General features: G+C 35.3%; 1 long non-coding RNA gene across 11 annotated transcripts; it reads left to right on the top strand.

The window, feature by feature from the left end:
- The first annotated feature begins 1,013 nt into the window (after positions 1–1,013).
- On the top strand, positions 1,014–8,091 carry LOC145113560 (uncharacterized). Of its 11 annotated transcripts, none has more exons than XR_013710805.1 (9): positions 1,014–1,610; positions 1,696–1,776; positions 2,071–2,146; positions 2,235–2,336; positions 2,432–2,549; positions 2,656–3,412; positions 3,506–3,577; positions 3,930–6,999; positions 7,753–8,091. It is a non-coding gene; the product is annotated as an uncharacterized LOC145113560 (long non-coding RNA). The 11 variants fall into 11 exon arrangements; XR_013710804.1 differs by having other exon boundaries at positions 1,700–1,776; XR_013710801.1 differs by lacking the exon at positions 2,071–2,146 and having other exon boundaries at positions 1,015–1,610; positions 2,656–3,201; positions 3,341–3,412.
- The last annotated feature ends 9,904 nt before the right edge of the window (positions 8,092–17,995 follow it).

Raw genomic sequence — 17,995 nt, forward strand, 5'->3', positions numbered from 1 at the left:
AGGACCAAAACTCGTTTTTTATTTTTTCAAGGTTTAAATGTTGTTTTTTTTTGTTTCATATTTTGTACAACTTTGTTATACATTAAATACTTTTATCTTACGAAGTTATATATATTATACACATATACATACATATAGATTTATAATGGTAAACGAATGTTTTGAGTAATGGGTTCTGATGGTGCGTATGCATGTATGTATGCATATATTGTGTATAACTTGGTAAAATAAAAGTAATTCATGTATAATGAAGTCAAACAAAATATAGAACGAAAAAAACATCGTTTGAACATCAAACAATGAAAAACAAATTATGTTCCTAGGAAATCGCTTGGAAATGAGTAGGAAATATCGAGGGATTTCCTACGTAATACAAAATTTGTCACTAATCCCTTAGAAATACGTAGGTATTTCCAAGGGATTTTCTAGGACCAAAACTTGCTTTTTTTTTTTCAGAGTTTAAATTGTTTTTTCGTTCCATATTTTATATAACTTTGTTATACATTAAAAACTTTTATCTTACTCAGTTAATTGTGATACATACATAGATATACTTACGTTTGCACATTCATAATTTATTACTCAAAACATTCAGTTTTATTCTATATATATATATTTGTGTATATAGATAATAAGTATAACTTGTTAAGCGAAAAATATTTTGTATATAACAGAGTGGTACAAAAATGAAAACTAAAAAAATGGCGTTTGAACCTTGAAAGATAAAAAAAGAAATTATGTTCCTAGGAATTCCCTCGGAAGTTCCTACGCATTTCCGAGGAAATTGAATATTATTCATTATTTTTCCAACTATTTTATTATTATTATTATATTATCTTTTTTAACATTATTAGAATTTTTAATATTATTATATTTTAATATATGTGTGTCAATGTATTAATGAAATCTTGTTAATAATAATAATATTATTATTATTATTAATATATATATATATTAAAGAAATGAAAGTTAGGAACAGTAAAGTTCTGTTGGCAGAAATGGCCCCTGTTTATGTGTTTGGTTGCAATTTATGGACTTATCAACATTCTCTCACTGTATGACTGTCTCAGATGCTTCTCGATTTTCTCCACCGCCTTATCTTCCTTCTCTAATGATATCTGTTTCTTTCTCTTCCTCTTGCTTTTCTGGATGGTTCCATCCACTGCCCTAGACGCCGTCATACAACACGGATGCGCCCTCCACCGCCCAGTGTTTGATCCCTCCACGGTTTGAGCCCTAATTTTTTTTTCTTTTTCTTTTTTGGGTTTGGAATGGAGATGGTGGCGATGGAGGATATTACTAGCTGGAACCTTAGAAGATGGAGATGGAGTCGGACACCGTAGACCTTGGCGAGTCTGCCTCTACCGCAACAGACGTTGGCAGGTCTTCCTCCACCACTGCAAACTTCACCTTCTCTCTTCTATTCTCTCTCTACACCGATGGTCCCTCTGCGGTTGTGGCATATCGACAGACTGGCGTTCGACGTACGGTTGAAGGTACCCATCGATGATGGGTTTGGGGCAAAACTTGTGAAACAGCCATCTGAATGTCATTGAGGGAGACAGGGTGACTTTTTATCGGTTCTCACTTCTAATCTGCTTAACCATTTGGTTAGTAAAAAAACCGAAATTTTGAATTTGTTTACTTACATTATTAATATGTTAAATTCTTACATTTTTTCTACTGCAAAACTAGACAGGTACTCTAAAAGAACCATCTAGAAGAAACTTTCCAGTTGAGTGGGCACATTCAACATCAACCATGGCAGATGCAAACGTAAGCCTATTAACTTGCACATTATCATCAATGCTTTTGTGTAAAGAGGAAGAAAATATACGGACCCTTAAAGAACAAATAGCAAAAGTATTTGAAATCTCACTAAAAGTCACCATCCCTGAGGAGGCAGAGGTGGTGGCTTTAATCGGTGCCTGTGCCAAAAAGGAATTTGGTGATTACCAATGGTATATAAATATAATTACAATATTTTTGGGAGCATCGTCATCATAACATCATTATCTTTTTTGCATATTTTTCTTGTACTAATTTACATATTTCATTTGGTAATAATAGCAACACTTCCATGAGCTTATGGGCTAAAATAAAAGGCAAGGGTACTGAGTTTAAAGGTCCATAACCAGTTGGACATGTAATATTGTTTTTTCGTTGCAAATACTAAATTAAACTATTCTTAGATACTTTTCCAATATTGTTAATATGATTTTTATTATATGTAGGAAATCATGCGAAATCTTCCAGCATCTGACATGATAGAATCATGCTCCATAGCTGGACCTGGTTTTATAAATGTTAAACTATCAAAGCAATGGATAGCTAAGGTAAATTCATCCTTGCTTACTTGCATTCCAATTTTCAACCTATTATCAATATTGCTTACTTCTTTTTTCTCACTTTTACGGTTTTACCCCTGTAGAGCATTCAAAAGATGCTGAAAGATGGTATTGATACATGGGCACCAAAGCTTGTAGTCAAAAGGGCAATTGTTGACTTTTGATCTCCCAGATAATGATCAACCCATTGGAGAGCTTGAGGTGAACAAATTTATTTACATATTCCTTTGTATATATATATCATATTTATGAGTGTTTTATCATTTGACTAAAAGTAACACTTTTCTTGATCTTATGATTGTGATAGGTGTTTTACCAGGCATCAAAGCAGAGATTTGATAGTGATCTTGAGTTCAAAGAGAGAGCTCAGAAGGCAGCAGTCAGTCTTTCAGGTCAATAACCAACTTTTTAGCATATTTTATATTTTTTATATAAAATAATAATAATAATAAATTAAAAAAATAGGGTGGTGAGGAAAAATTCCGAATAGCATGGGCACAAAAACTCATATCATCTTAACATGACATTTTTAATCTTTATGTATGAAATATTTAATTTTTGAGCTTTTGTTCTACTATTCGACAAACCTTGCTCAACAGGAACAATTTAGATTAGAAGAACAACAACGTGAAATATTTTATCAGCAACCTCTGACCCAATTTTGGAGTAGCCAAACGTAAGAAGGATCTGATTCATAATCAAACAATCCACAAACGCGGGGTTATTTAATTGTTTTCTTTAGTGATTTTCTTTATCAATTCCTAGAGATTTTTTTCATTTTTCGTCTTTTTTCTGTCTGATGCCATTGGGAGTTTACTTGCATGGAAGTTCGAGATGGTCTATGGCAGATGAGGTGACTTAAAGGAAAGAAAATTAATAAATAAGCTTGTGATACAGAAAAAATGTTTGATTTTGAACGTTTCAAATTCATATGATAATGATATAGAAATGATGTATTTCTTATTTCATACTTTTTGCTTCTTCATTGACAGGAGAATGAATTATCTTTGTACATATAAGGCAGGCCCGATTATCCAGTGAGATTTAAGACCAAAGTCAGTCATGTAATATCATTAAATTAATTTTTTTTTTGCTTTTTAGTTTATTAGTCATAAAAAGTTATGGTATTCTGATGTTTTTTTACTTCTCATCGATAGGGTTTTAATTGAAATGGCTGCATGAATTTCTATTCAAGCCATCTGCATATTAGACAAGATCCACTGTAGAGGGTATGCATTTTTTTATCATTATTTAAAAAATAGTTTGCCCATATTGAATTCGTTACGTCTACAAAGAACACAGGGCCTAGATGATTTGATGATGTTTCGTTGATAAAATAAACTTTTCTTTACTTTAACTACTTCTGGTGGCCACGACCAATGAATATGTTTTATTAATATTTACAAAAAAAAAAAGAAGTAGAATTTGATGTGTGACTGTTTGTGAAGATGTTACCTACACATCAGTTGAATTTGATGTGTGATTGTGTGATTGTTTGTGAAGATTTTATGCAAGAAGGTTCATTTGCTTAATGTGTACATCACATTGAAGGGCGTTTTCGTAATTTCGTTTTTTTTGCAGATACCTGCTCAAAGCTGACAATGAAGCGTCTGTGGGATCATGAAATTAAGGTGTACTTATTCCATTTAGTATTTTTCTTTCCGAATTCTCTTATGAAATATATTTGTTTTTAATAGGTAATAAAATAACAATGTACTTTTTGAAAGGTATAATCTACACAAGGGTAATTTGGTCAAGTATGTACTATAATTAGTAGTGCTAATTATGAATTATAGTAGTGGCTTTGATCGGTTAGTGTGAACAAGTATATTACTTTAGAATTTAAATGATAAGCCATTGGAGGTGAAGAAGGTGGTTAATAGGGAAAGTGAAAAACCACAAATTACATATGGCCCAAATTTTTTACAGTTTACTGGTGATGATAGTGAAGAAGATAGTGATTTTGATTATGATGATCATGAAAATTCATCATATAAGGTTTGTGTGTTGCTTCCACATTTTTGTTTAAAGGGTTCGATTGGAATTTTAAATCCATTACCAGGATTAAGTATGAGAACCAGATTACCAATATCTTCTAATAAAACTCCCTCTGAATCCTCATCTGCTAGCTCTCAGGTAATTATCTCTTTATAATTCTTTTCTAAATTAATATTACTATGATTAAGAATGTTGCATAAATTGGTTAAAAATTGAAACATTATTTCATAATCAAGCATTTATGGAATGAAATATGGTTGCATTTACATACTTTGATCTCAGTCACAATGTTTCCATATTTCATATCAAAAACCACTTTGTTGCTTAAATTTGTCAAAATATGAAACGTTGTTGCATAAAGAAAAAGAGCAGATCATTGGCCAAGCAAGAAAAAGAGCAGACCATCATAAAGAACGAGTCTAAAGAGGCTACCAATCAAAAGGACCGATCAGAGCCGTTGGATCGTCTGCTTTCAGATGATGATATCAATTCAAAAAATAAAAAAGTAAATTTACAAAAGAAAGGACTCATAAGCTTCAACGAATTACTAGCTGTTGAGAATGATCAACAATCCAGCCCTCAAAATCACATGGTTGAAAAGACTCTTTACATTGACACCATACATAAGGTGGAAATGGAAACTGCCAAATCTGATGAGGGTATTTTCGGAATTTCACATATTCCGAAACAGGATAAAGAAACTGGATTTTGTGAAGACCCGAAAGTTGACCGAGATTTAAAGGTTTCCCAACAAAGTGAATTGGAGTTACCCGCTCCGCCACCATTACCGAAATCGCCCTCGGATTCTTGGTTATGGCGGACATTGCCGTCTATGTCCTCAAAAAATCTATCTTTACGGGCAAATCCTAATCCTAAATATCCTACTTCCAACACAAGGGCAAAATTGGAAAATTTTCAATCACGAAATCCTTTTCAGTTAATTTATTTGGACAAGACGGAACTGGACTGAATTGGAAAGGAATGAAAAAACTTTCTACAATTTTTTGTATGACGAGATGAGGAGAGAGGGTATTCACATCTTTTTCATAGTTAAGAAATCAAAATTTTCACCTTTTTGGAAGACACAAAATTTTCAATGTTTGCATATATTTAAAAATTGCAACTTTTGTCGGAACGACATAGGACACACAGTTTAGTATATGTCAAACACAGTACAAACTCATGTTTAATGCACATTTTTAAAAATTATAATTTTTATCTTATTCACATCAGTCCAATCCTGTGTATATTGTCAAGTCTTGTCATGTGTAACAAATGCGTGCCTAAATGCATGTATTTTGTACTTTTTGTTAGGGACAATTACTTCCTATACCGGAAACTTAGCATTTTGAGTTAGTAGATTATAATATGAAGCAAAGAAGAAGCACTGGTGCACAAGGTTTGCGTATTGGTTTAGAGATGGTATGAATGTAATGAATGAGTTGGTTGTGATTATTTTTGATGGGCATATCATTATCATATTTTATATCATGTAATTAATAGCGAGGAATAAAGGAAAGTTGATTGGAGGTTTGTATATGGTAATATCAAGAGAGAAATGGAAAGTTGATTGGAGGTTTGTATATGGTAATATCAAGAGAGAAATGGTCTGTAAAGATGTTTTCATAATAAGAAAGGAGATGGGGTACCTTTAAGATAGAATGGGAAAAGGAGGACTTTATGCTTTTGTTTTGTTTCGTTCGTTTTAGTTGATGAAATTCATGTAATTCTTCTACTATCATGATTTATTGTTGCATTTCTACTCATCCTATTGATGGCAAATTACACAGAATAACAATGTACTTTACTATGGAAACTATTTGTCTTACAAAACGAACACCTTCCGTCACGCGCAACGCGCGTGGAACCACTCTAGTTATTATTATGAGAATATAAATAATGATAATAATAAGTTAATGATATAAATAAATTTAATATTAAATTTATAATAATAATTAGTAAAGATGACTTAAAGTGGGAAACTATTTTTTTTTTCATTTTTTCGTCGGTCCTCGGTAATGTGTCGGAACTTCCGAGGAAGTTCCGACGAAATTAATTAAATATAGTATTTTCATAAGCCCAAATTTAAATCTTTAGCCCATTTAAGCCCAGTAACTATTGTGCCCTATCTGTGTGTTGTGCGTGTCTTTCATTTGCAGCCAAAAGTAGACGCCACAAATTCCTCTTTCTTCTTCTTTGGCTCACGGTTAAAGATTGTTGATATGGCCGAAGGTGAAGCGTCTATTCGATTTTCAGCCGACGGTGGAGGGTGAAGGTTAAAGTAAGTTGTGTATGGTGGTTATGCGACGGTGATGACGGTGATGTTTTTAGCTGTGAAGACAACAACGGTGGTGTAAGTTGGGATCGATTGTGGTTCCGGTAGAGGTTAAGGATGGAGGTGGCTCGGTGTGGTGATGGCAGGAGGTTCGATGTTCGTTTTTGGTGGGGCAGGTAGCTGTGTGGGTGTAGTGGGAGATGGTCAGTGGTTGATGGTAGATGGTAGCTAGGCGGTGTTAGGGTGGTGATGTTTGTGGTATAATGGCGGTCCGGCTAGGTGGTTTGTTATGGTGGCTGGTATTTAGCAGGTTCATGGTTTTGGAAGCATCTTGCATGGATGATGTTTAAAGCAGGTGGAAGAAAAGATGATGAACAGGTAAGTTTTTTTTTTTAAAAAAAATAATTTAAACCTACTCTACTCTATTGCTGTTACACTCTGTAAACTATATCACATGTGTATATATCCATTGTTATGTATTTATGAATTCTACAATTAGTTATCAAGGTTACGTCTTTATGAATTCTACAATTATCTATCAAGGTTATGTCTTTAAATATCACCATGTGTTTGATAAAATGCCCGAATGACTGAACTAATCTGTTAATCTACTTGTTGGGTGATTATGTAATCTTTCTTGATAGTTTGATAAAATGCTAAGTAAAATGTCCAATTGAATGAGTATGAACTAACTACTTTTTTGGAAATCATGGATAAAAGTTCCTAAACTTTGGATTAGATTTTTAATTATACTAGTTTCTGTTAATAACTTTAGCATAGCCTATGTACTATAGTCTCAACCTTAAATTGAAAGAGCAGACATGGAACTTTAGATGATATCTGAAAACTTTCTCTTTTACCCAATGCTACCAAAGACAAGTCATAACAAGGAATGGAATCTTTGGATGATAACATGTGGAAGATTCACATTGTAAAAATTTCAACTAATTACTCGAGGTCATTGCTTATTTTCATTAGAGGCTTTACATTTACAGGTACAAAGACTTAGGAAATAATTGTTGGTAAATACATGTTGTGTGTTACAATAATAGATAAAAATGTTAATATATATTTTGTTTTACTATTTTTGTGTTTACTAATGTATGTATGTTTGTTTTAACATTTTTTTAGGTTAGGGAGTTGGACCATATATAGTTATCAAGAAATGACCCAAAGACGATGCGAAATGGCCAAAAGACAAGCACAAATAGTCGAATCATGAGACACAATAGTAATAACCATCCTGACAATCAGCCCAATCCACCAAATGCTCGTTATGTTATTTTAGTAAATATTTTTATGTTTTTCTAGATATTTTTATTATGTTTTGTGGTTTAGATGATTGTTAAAACTTGTTTTGTTATGTATAATTTTTAGATAGATTTATTGTTTTTGTGTATGAATTTCATATAGGATTTGGTCATTTGTATTTATTTATTTATTGATTTTTATTTTTATTTTTGTTTTGCATTTTGGCCAATAAAATTTTCAACTTTTTTAATTTTTTTTTTAAAGCTGCATATTTCCTAGGAATTGAAATTCCTAGGAATCTTCTGTCACCAAAAGTGTCACAAAAAACTGTCAAAAAGATATGGTCCTAGGAAATTTCTCAGAAATATATTTTCTAGGAAATCCCTCGAAAATATATTTCCCAGGAAATCCCTCGGAAAAACATTTACTAAGAAATTCCTCGCAAATATATTTCCTAGGAAACTTCTCGGAGAAATATAGCCTTGGAAATGCCTCGGGACTTCCGGCAAAAAATATCTCCTTGGAAATGCCTTGGAAGTTTCCTCGGAAATCGCTCACAAAAAATTTCCTAGGAGGGTTTTAACGCACAACTTTTCCTCGGTATTTCCTCGGAAACACCGATTTCTTAGGAATTTCCGAGGAAAATGTCCCTCGGAAAATGCGTGTTTTTTTAGTAGTGGACGAGCCAGTAAAAAATGACATTTATCGTTATTATAAGATTTTATTTTTAAATAAAAATATATATAATATATAATAAAAAAATTAGGTCATCTATAGTTGTCAGTGGCCTTAGTACCCTTTGTAATTCTAATATATGATTATAATTTGTAACAAAAAAATTGATATTATGTTGAAAGGCAACCCTTCAACGTATTTATTATTTTTTTTTTTTGTAGACCAAAACATATCAAAAAATGGAAAATGTATTCTACATAATTTTATACACCGGTTGTGGTATTCTAAACCCATCAACTTTTATGAGACATTATTTTTCGGAGTTTAATTTATATTTTCAAAATTGGAGAAATGAATGTAAACAAAATGCTTTATATATATATATATATATATATATATATATATATATATATATATATATATATATATATAGGTTTGGTTCTATGAAAAACAAAAAACCCTAAAAATCATTAAAATACATAAAAAAAATACTTAGAGATCACAAAACTTTTTTTTTGAATTTTTTTATCAAAAAATCACAACTTCTAGGTCAAAATCGCTGAAAAAAAATTTTGAAATCTTTTTTTTTTACAAAAAAAAAATGATTTTTTATTTTATTTTAGCGAAAATGCTGCCAATTTTTGATAAAAAAATTCAAAAAAAAGTTTTGTGATGTCTTGGTATTTTTTTATGCATTTTTATGATTTTTAGGGTTTTTTTGTTTTCCAAATAACCCTTCCCTATATATATATATATATATATATATATATATATATATATATATATATATATATATATATATATATATATATATATATATATATATATAGTTAGGTTCATTTGTTTAAACTAAGTATTGTGTTATCGTATACATAAATGTGGGCCAATCAAAATTAAATAAAAAATTAAATAATTAAATAAATAAATAAGGGTAATTTAGTAGTTTGTTTAGTAACTTCCAAAATTAATCTCTATAATCATGGTATTGACCTAATCCCTCCAATTTAAATCATGGACTACAAAATCGATCTCTCCAATTCTGGTTTGTATATCGTCATTTTGACCAATCGGGCACAGGGGAAAGAATGGGACGAAAGCTGTGGGAGATCGATGACATAAATTGAGGGGCACCGGCCGACCGACTATCACCGGCGTTTTCTTTCTTTTCTTTCTGGCCCGATCAGCAGCCACACGAATGGGGAAGGCAAAGAAGATCGCTGATCTCCAAGGGGGTGTTTTTAGGTGGTTTAATCGACTGAATCGGATGGAGAGGAGGGTGAAGCGAGGGCAGCAAGATTAACGCCGACGAGATCTCCATCGGACCTTTGATTAACGTCAGCGAGATCTATCAGATTTTGCCTCTCGGTGGAGCTACTCTTGGTAGAGATGGTACCATGGTGATTCTTAGATTCTTCTTAAACAAACAACTTTTTTGATAAATTTTCCAAACGAAACTATCAATTACGAATTCAAAAGATCAATTTATTTGTTTGTAGCGATGGCATTACGAATTCCATGCTTGCCTAAAGAACATCCATGGTTTATTTATATTTACAGATATGGGTCCATAAGTAAAATTGATTGGCCCACAGTTATGAATACAATAACACAATAATTACTTTGAATAGAATAACCTAGGCCTATATATATATATATATATATATATATATATATATATATATATATATATATATATATATATATATAATAAACGAAATAACATAAGAATTGAATTTTCAATTATAAAAATTAAAATACACTCTTTTTATTATAACCAAATTTTTTATTTCACTATATTTTATTTGTATTATATTATTTGTAGAGAAAATTATAGATTCAGACAAATATAATAATGACCAAGGTTGTCAAGATCAGGATCCTACGTAGGATCGTTTTTGGGTTTCAAGATCGGGATCGAGATCCTAATATCCCACTGATGGGATGTCAAGTCCACCAAGCAAATTACACCATTTGTTTGCAAATAAAACGTAATATAATGGTAAAAAGGGGTATCGATCCTCGGGGAAATTGTTGTATTCAATCACCAATACAATCCAATAGAACTAGTGTAAATAAACTAACTAACTACAATTAAACTAAAAATGGGGGGTGTTGTGATTGCTTGAAAACTAAAACACTTGAATAACTACAAAGCTTGCAATTAAGCAAGATGGTGAGATGCTCAACTATTGGAGATAATTGGTTAACCAAGGCAATTCAACATAATGAACATTTGTGTTGTAACACCTGATTCCTGGTACGTATTTAAATTCAAGAAATGTTGCAATTTACTCTGGGACTCGGCGAGTTGGAGGCCCAACTCGTCGAGTAGACTCGTCATGTATCGGGGGTTTAAGTGACCTACTCGACGAGTCGGGAGACCGACTCGGCGAGTAGGAGCTGTTTAAGTGAAACCCTAAATTTGAGGGTTTGCACCCTATTTAAACACCTTATAACAGCCCAACCCAGCCCCCATCGTCCCTCCCAACCCAGAGAAAACCCTAACTCGAAACCCTAGCCATTATTGAGTGATCTTGAGCTTTGTGGTGCCATTTTTGTGTGATTGAAGTTTGAGAAGGAGGAGGAAGCTTGTGAGATCAAGAGGAAGCAAGAAGATCCAGAGTTTTGGGCACATTTCCAGCTTATTTGAGGTATAAAGCTGAAACCTTGGCTACTCATTGCTTAGATCTTGATTTGGGGCTATTTTCTATATTTTTCTAAGTATTAATGAAGTTATATTCGGGTTTGGGTGTAGAAGCAGGTTTTTGCTTCAGATCTGGAACCATTGAGGGTTCCCATGGCATAAAGGTGCCAACTTTATGGCCATGGGAGACCCATGCATCTTGTAGACCTCCTTTTATGGATTTTTGAGCCAAAGGCCCCATGCATGTACATCAAGTTCGAAGCTTTACGTATAAAATGGACCCTAGGAGGCCAGATCTATGGTTTTGACGCGTTAAAACCCATTATAATTGACTGTATAGTTTTGGACATAGAGGGACTCGGCGAGTCGTTCACGGGACTCGGCGAGTCGGGGTGTATTTTCCACAAAATCCTTTCTGTTTATGGACCAGTTGTTAAGATCAAAGGTCCCCCCCCCCCCAGTTGTTTAGGTTCACTAGGGACCTAGAAATCATAGGACTCGGCGAGTGGATGAACAGACTCGGCGAGTTCAAGGCGATGTCCCAGCCATATGAAGACGGACTCGGCGAGTTCAAAGGGAACTCGGCGAGTCATAGACTGAACATCTTCTTATGGATGAAGATGAACTCGGCGAGTTCAAGGACGAACTGGGCGAGTCGGTTGAAGATTGTCCGATGTGTTGTTAAAGGCGAACTCGTCGAGCTCTTTCTAGACTCGACGAGTAGGGACGAGATTATGGCATTTTGATGGATATGGGGACTCGACGAGTTGACGGGAAAACTCGGCGAGTCGAGTGAACCAGATGTTGACTTTGACCAAAAGTTGACTTTGACCATGGATTTGACTTTGACTTTGACTTGGATTGAGTGACCCTTGTGAAGGTTACAAGTATGAATTGATAACTTAGAAGGGTTGTCGTGAAGGGATTGAGGAGTCAGGGAGAGTCGATTTCCACACCGAGAGCAGTGCAGACACTACACGACTTCGAGGTGAGTTTCCCTCTAGTTGGGGTGGGTCTACGGCCACAATGCCGGCCCACAAGTGAGAGTGTTGGACAGATGATTGTCTTCGTGATAATTATCTAGGATTGATATGTAATATGCTTGATGTGCTTGATATGATTAACGTGCTTGATATGATTATTATGCTTAATATGTGTTAGCAGTAGTTGGGGTGAAATAGTCCTCGGTTACCGGTTGAAAGATATCGAAGGGGAGGTTAGTTCCCAGTTACCGGTTGAAAGATACCGAAGGGGAGGTTAGTTCCCAGTTATCGGTTGAAAGATATCGACGGGGAGTCCAGCTCCCGGCTATGCCTGACAGTTACCGGTTGAAAGATACCGAGGATTATGCATTATTTCGGTATGGGTATGATGGGGGAACTCACTAAGCTTTGTGCTTACGGTTTTTAGTTTTGGTTTCAGGTACGTCTTCGTCTAAGGGGAAAGAGTCGGCGGTGTAGCAGCACATTACACACACACATGATTCCGCATTGAGTTTTCTGGGATTGTACTCTGATTTTTATTACTACTGATGATATGGTTTTGAGACACATTGTTATGTCTTATAAATTGTTACGACATTGGCAATGTTTTTGGTAAACTATTCTACAAGTTACTTAATTAAAAATGAAATTTTTAGCCTTGAAAATTGGGATGTTACATGTGTGTTTATCATTAGGATTCAACATAAAGCTTATCATTCATCCCAAACTAGTTATAGCAATAATGAAGCATGATATGCCAAGATTCCTCATAGGTAGTATGGAGGTTGGGGAAGCCCACAACACACCTTCTTAATCAAAATCAAAGATCCAATTGAAGCAATTGAACCCAAGAAGTTGATTGGCCTTAAGAATGAAGGAATCCCCAATTCCTGGAGGATGTCAATGCTTACATATCCATAAAGGAGCTATGATTCATAAGCTAGAGATGATTTCTACCATCATAAAGCTCTTGTTCTAAGTAAATTCAATGATTCAATGCTAAACCAAAGAAATAAACCAACAATTGCTCATTCAAGTACCAAGCTCATGATCAAAGTATTAAACAAGCATAAGAAATATGAACTAGAATCATAAACATAAGATAAATGATAAATAAGCATGAATCCTTCAAAAACCCACAAACATTCAAAGGTTTTAGCCAAAGTTAACCAAAATAGAGAATTTAGCCACTCATGGCAATATAATAACAATCACAAAAGTCTAATTGCATTAAGAAACTAACTATTACTTTTGAAGATAAGAAGAATGTGTATCCAAGCTCCCAAAATCGCCTCCTCTAGTCTCCAATGGTGTAAAATCGAAGTGATAGCTGAAATATCCAACCCCCAAGGTAAATGGCAAGCCAAATGACCAAAATGCCTAAAACTGGGCAGTTGCGCGTGTACCCGCGCGATGGAGATTCCACCCGCGCAAGTGCTGCTGGAATGCTATTAGCTCATTTTTCCTCCACTAACCATCCCACTACCAAAGATTCCCTTGGTCCCCTCCATATCCCACATGATTCAAATTAACTAATCATCTTTTAGCTTCAAATATGGATGCTCCAAGCCCAAAATAACAATCCATGATCCATCTTCACAAGCCCACTTCATCCAAGTCTTTAGCCTTTTTAATCCTAAATCTCCTTTAATGGATCCGCAAAGCCCAATAATCCTCGGAAGCCCACAAAGCCCATTTCCAAGCTAATCTATAACCGCAACAACCTCAAAAACCCTGCAAAATACCTCATGCAACATAAAAAGTCCCCGGTATGATTCATAATAAAGAAAATAAATAAAATACAATGCAATAATGATAAAAAGAGCTAAAATACTAAAATAAACTAATAAAAATAAGGAAATAAAATAAGCTATCAAATCCCCCCAAGCTTAAACTTAACTTGTCCTCAAGTTAGAACAAGACTAAAATGAGCTCGAGATGAGCTAAGCTAAAAGGGAAAAAGAAAGATACCATAGAACTTGGTCAACATCAGTCAACATGGTCAGAATTAGTCTTTCATGGACCCTACGCATCTTCAAAATGTTCCCCGCTTTAGAGCCCTAAACCACATTCTCAAACCACTTGACGGGCGAATAGATTCCGGCTGGATGTAGTCACGGTGTGCAAGACAAATGAAACAGATGATGCGCCCAGTGGGGCACTTTAAATCACCAATGAAGACCATAATGCATGAAGGAAAGGCGCCTCTTCACACACTATGATTCCTACACTTGTCAGGCCAAAGTGTATAATACGAAATAGGGTTTTGCAGCGCGGCCTCCGGGCAAACATTCGGTTTCAGAGGTTTCTCCCTTGTACTGTCCTTTACAATCTACCGTCTCATCGTCATAACCTTTTCTCACCAAAATAAAAAATAAAATAAAATAAGAAAAAATTCTACATAACCTAACAACTTAAATCTTCAATCTTTAACTTCTGTTATTTTGGTCTTTAGTCTCCTTGCTGCTCGATCTTCTGTCTTCTTATTTCTCTCCCCTTTTTTTCTTTTTTTTTGAAGAGAAGTCTTGAACTTTGAGTCTTGTTCTTCTTGTTGTGTTGCTCTTTTTTTCTTCATTTTTCTTCATTGTTTTTGTTGCTTTTCTTTAATCTTCTTCATTGTCTCTTATTATCTTTGTTTTTTCAATTTCTTCATTTTTTTTGTGTTTTCTTCTTGGAAGGTCTAAGGAATTTCACCATGTAACATAGGATGGAGGCTAACATGAACACCTAATGATCGTTGACAATGTGCCAAGATCAACTAAAAAGGGTAGGATATGACTCAAAAATAGATGTTACCGAAAAAACTTGGTCCCAAAAGATGTGAATTGGGGGACCTACTTCAAAATTCATCAAGCACCTCAATGCAATGTGTGATAAACAAAATCTATCTAACTATCTACTCTAGACCCCTAGAAAAATGATGACATATCTTAAAAATGTGGTGAAAATCTAACTAAGCAAGGCTCGGACGAGACTCGGGAGTACTAAGGGGTATTCCCCCAAAACCAAGATGCAAGTCTTCAATGTCTTCAAAATACCATATTGGGCTAATATTTGCTCCCACACATCAGTTTGACCAACCACATCCCTCCGCACCTAGACCCAATCAAGCTACCTGCATCTGACCCCCACACAAGCGGTCTCAAAGTGGTCTGTGAGGCTCAAAACGTGTCTCATTTATCAAATACAAGGAATTCCATATCAAGACCCGGGACCAATCTATGATTCAATACTTATGACTCGACGCTATGGTACCTGTAGAGATGAGAAGACAAGAGAGAAAAACAATGCATGAACTTAAACTAGAATGCATCTAAAAAGTATGAAAATTAGAAAAGAAAAAAACAAAATATGCAATATTTTGAAATTTTTATGCAATTTTTATGAATGACCTAAATGACTTACTCTAAATGCAACAATATACAGCCTAAATGCAACAATATACAGCCTAAATGCAATCAAAAATAAAATATAAGAATACCTCACTCAAAGCTTAAAATTAAGCATTGTCATCAATGCTTAGGATGAGAGTAAGGAAGGATCGTACCGGGATCAAGGTGGAGGAGGCTCGCGAGGACGGTACGGAAGCAACACATGGGTCGTACAATGATGTGCGGGTGGGGTTCTTGGCCGCCTAAATACACATGGATGAAAGCTTGGTCGCGCAAAGGAAGCATATGAAATGGCTCGAAATTTTCTTATGAAGTGACATATTTGCGCGGGTACCCTCACAGATCTCTGCGCGGGTGAGGGGGTAGTCTCGCAAACTTTGCACGAGTGGTGGCTGGTTCGCGCATATAACGAATTAGCAGCATTGGTCTTGCAAAGAAGGGGAAGGATTTGGTCTTGACCACGCAACAATCTGTGAGGGTGGAAGGCAGTTGCGAGGGTGGCAGTCGGCCTCGCAAACATCTGCGCGGGTGGAGGATCAGTTGCGCGCATACATCAGAACGTATCCCATGTGGGGGTAATTTGGACTCGGATTTTGCGCGGCTGGGGTTGGGTCGCGCAACGTTTGCGCGGGTGCCCGCGCAAATTGCATATTTTTGGCACTTTTTGCAAACTTTACCAATATCATTGCTAAATTTCAAGATGTTTATTTTTGACCAACTTCAAGCCTAGAAACATCAAAACTTCAAGTGGAGATTATTTATTTACAATTCATTTATTTAACATCTTTGCCAAGACATATCCCCGCTTCCGTCAACCTTCATAAATCGGAGTTTCCAATGTTAAGTTGTCGAATTCTCCCGTGTCATAACCTTCATAAAATGGTGTCAAATGGTGCCCATTCACTTTGAAGATTTGGTTTGTTTCCAAACTCTTAATTTCAACTGCACCATGATTAAACACTTTTATAACAATAAAAGGTCCGTGCCATCGAGATCGCAATTTTCCCGGGAATAGCTTTAAGCGTGAATGATAAAGAAGAACTTCTTGACCTAGAATAAATTGTTTTTGGGTTATGTGCTTGTCATGAAATGCCTTTTTCTTCTCTTTGCATCTTTTGAACCTTTTAATTATCTTTTTTTGACCACTTCCATCAATGGAGGATTCAATCTTCTTTGAGCCTCTCTCTTAGGCTTGCAATCATCTTCCATGAGAATCTTGTGTGTGCATACATTAGGGCTTATATTGTTTATTGGCTCAATCACATCAACCCGGTATAATGGAGAAACGTTGCTAGGGTACCTCATTGCTTCAAAGATGTTGAAGTGAATGATCTCTCCATCAAAATCCATAGTAATTTTTCCTTTATGGACATCAATGATCGTGTGAGCGGTATTCATGAAAGGTCTTCCAAGGAGGATCATAGATGATTTGGAAGGAGTCTTCTCTTCAAGATCAATGACATAAAAATCCGCGGGAAAAACAAGGTGATTAACTTGTACTAACACATCCTCCAACACTCCTCTTGGAGACACATTTGACTTGTCCGCTAATTGAATGATTACTTCGGTTTCTTCCAAAGGTCCAACATTGAGAGATTGAAAAACAGAGTATGACATCACATTAATCGAGGCTCCAAGATCTAACATGGCACTTTCAACATGCAAATCACCAATGATACAAGGGATAGCAAATATTCCTCGATCCTTGCATTTGGGAGGTAACTTCTTTTGGATAACCGCAGACACGTTTGCATTGACTTGAATCTTTTCATTTGCCTTGAATTTCCTCTTCTTGGTGCACAAATCCTTGAGAAATTTTGCATAACTTGGAATTTTCTTAATAGCATTCAATAGTGGAATGTTGATTTGGACCTTGTGGAAAGTTTCAAAGAATTCACTTTCTTCCTCGTTTTTCTTTGAAGCGGCTAACCGAGAAGGGAAGGGTGGTGGTAGGACCAATGGCTTGATGGTCTTGTTGGAAGATCTGGTTTGCTCAATATTTGTCACAACCGGTTCCTTTGGAGGAACGACCACCCTTGAAGGTTCAACAACAATAACATCATCTTCTTCTTCACTTGATACTCTTTTGAGGTTGCTTTCTCCAAGTGTTTTCCCACTTTTCAAGGTGATTGCACTCACATTGGGATTCTTATCGGTTTGAGATGGAAGTCTACCCCTTTGTTCCATCTTGTTGAGAGCGGTGGCCAAGTCTCCAATTTGTGCTTGAATGTTGGAGAAGGTGTTCTTGGTCTCTTGTTGAAATTGGGTTTGGCTTTGAGTAAGAGAAGTAACAAATTCTTGAAGACTCACTTGATGGTTACTATTTGATTGTCCTTGTTGATGAGGTTGTTGGTAATGTGGAGGGGGTAAGATGTTTGTGGATATGGAGGTTTTTGGGATGTGTGTTTGGAAAATTGGGGTCTCATCAT

This window comes from Lactuca virosa, chromosome 5 (assembly GCF_052849685.1).
Source record: "Lactuca virosa cultivar CGN04683 chromosome 5, Lactuca_virosa_CGN04683_v6, whole genome shotgun sequence".
Lineage (NCBI taxonomy): Eukaryota > Viridiplantae > Streptophyta > Magnoliopsida > Asterales > Asteraceae > Lactuca > Lactuca virosa.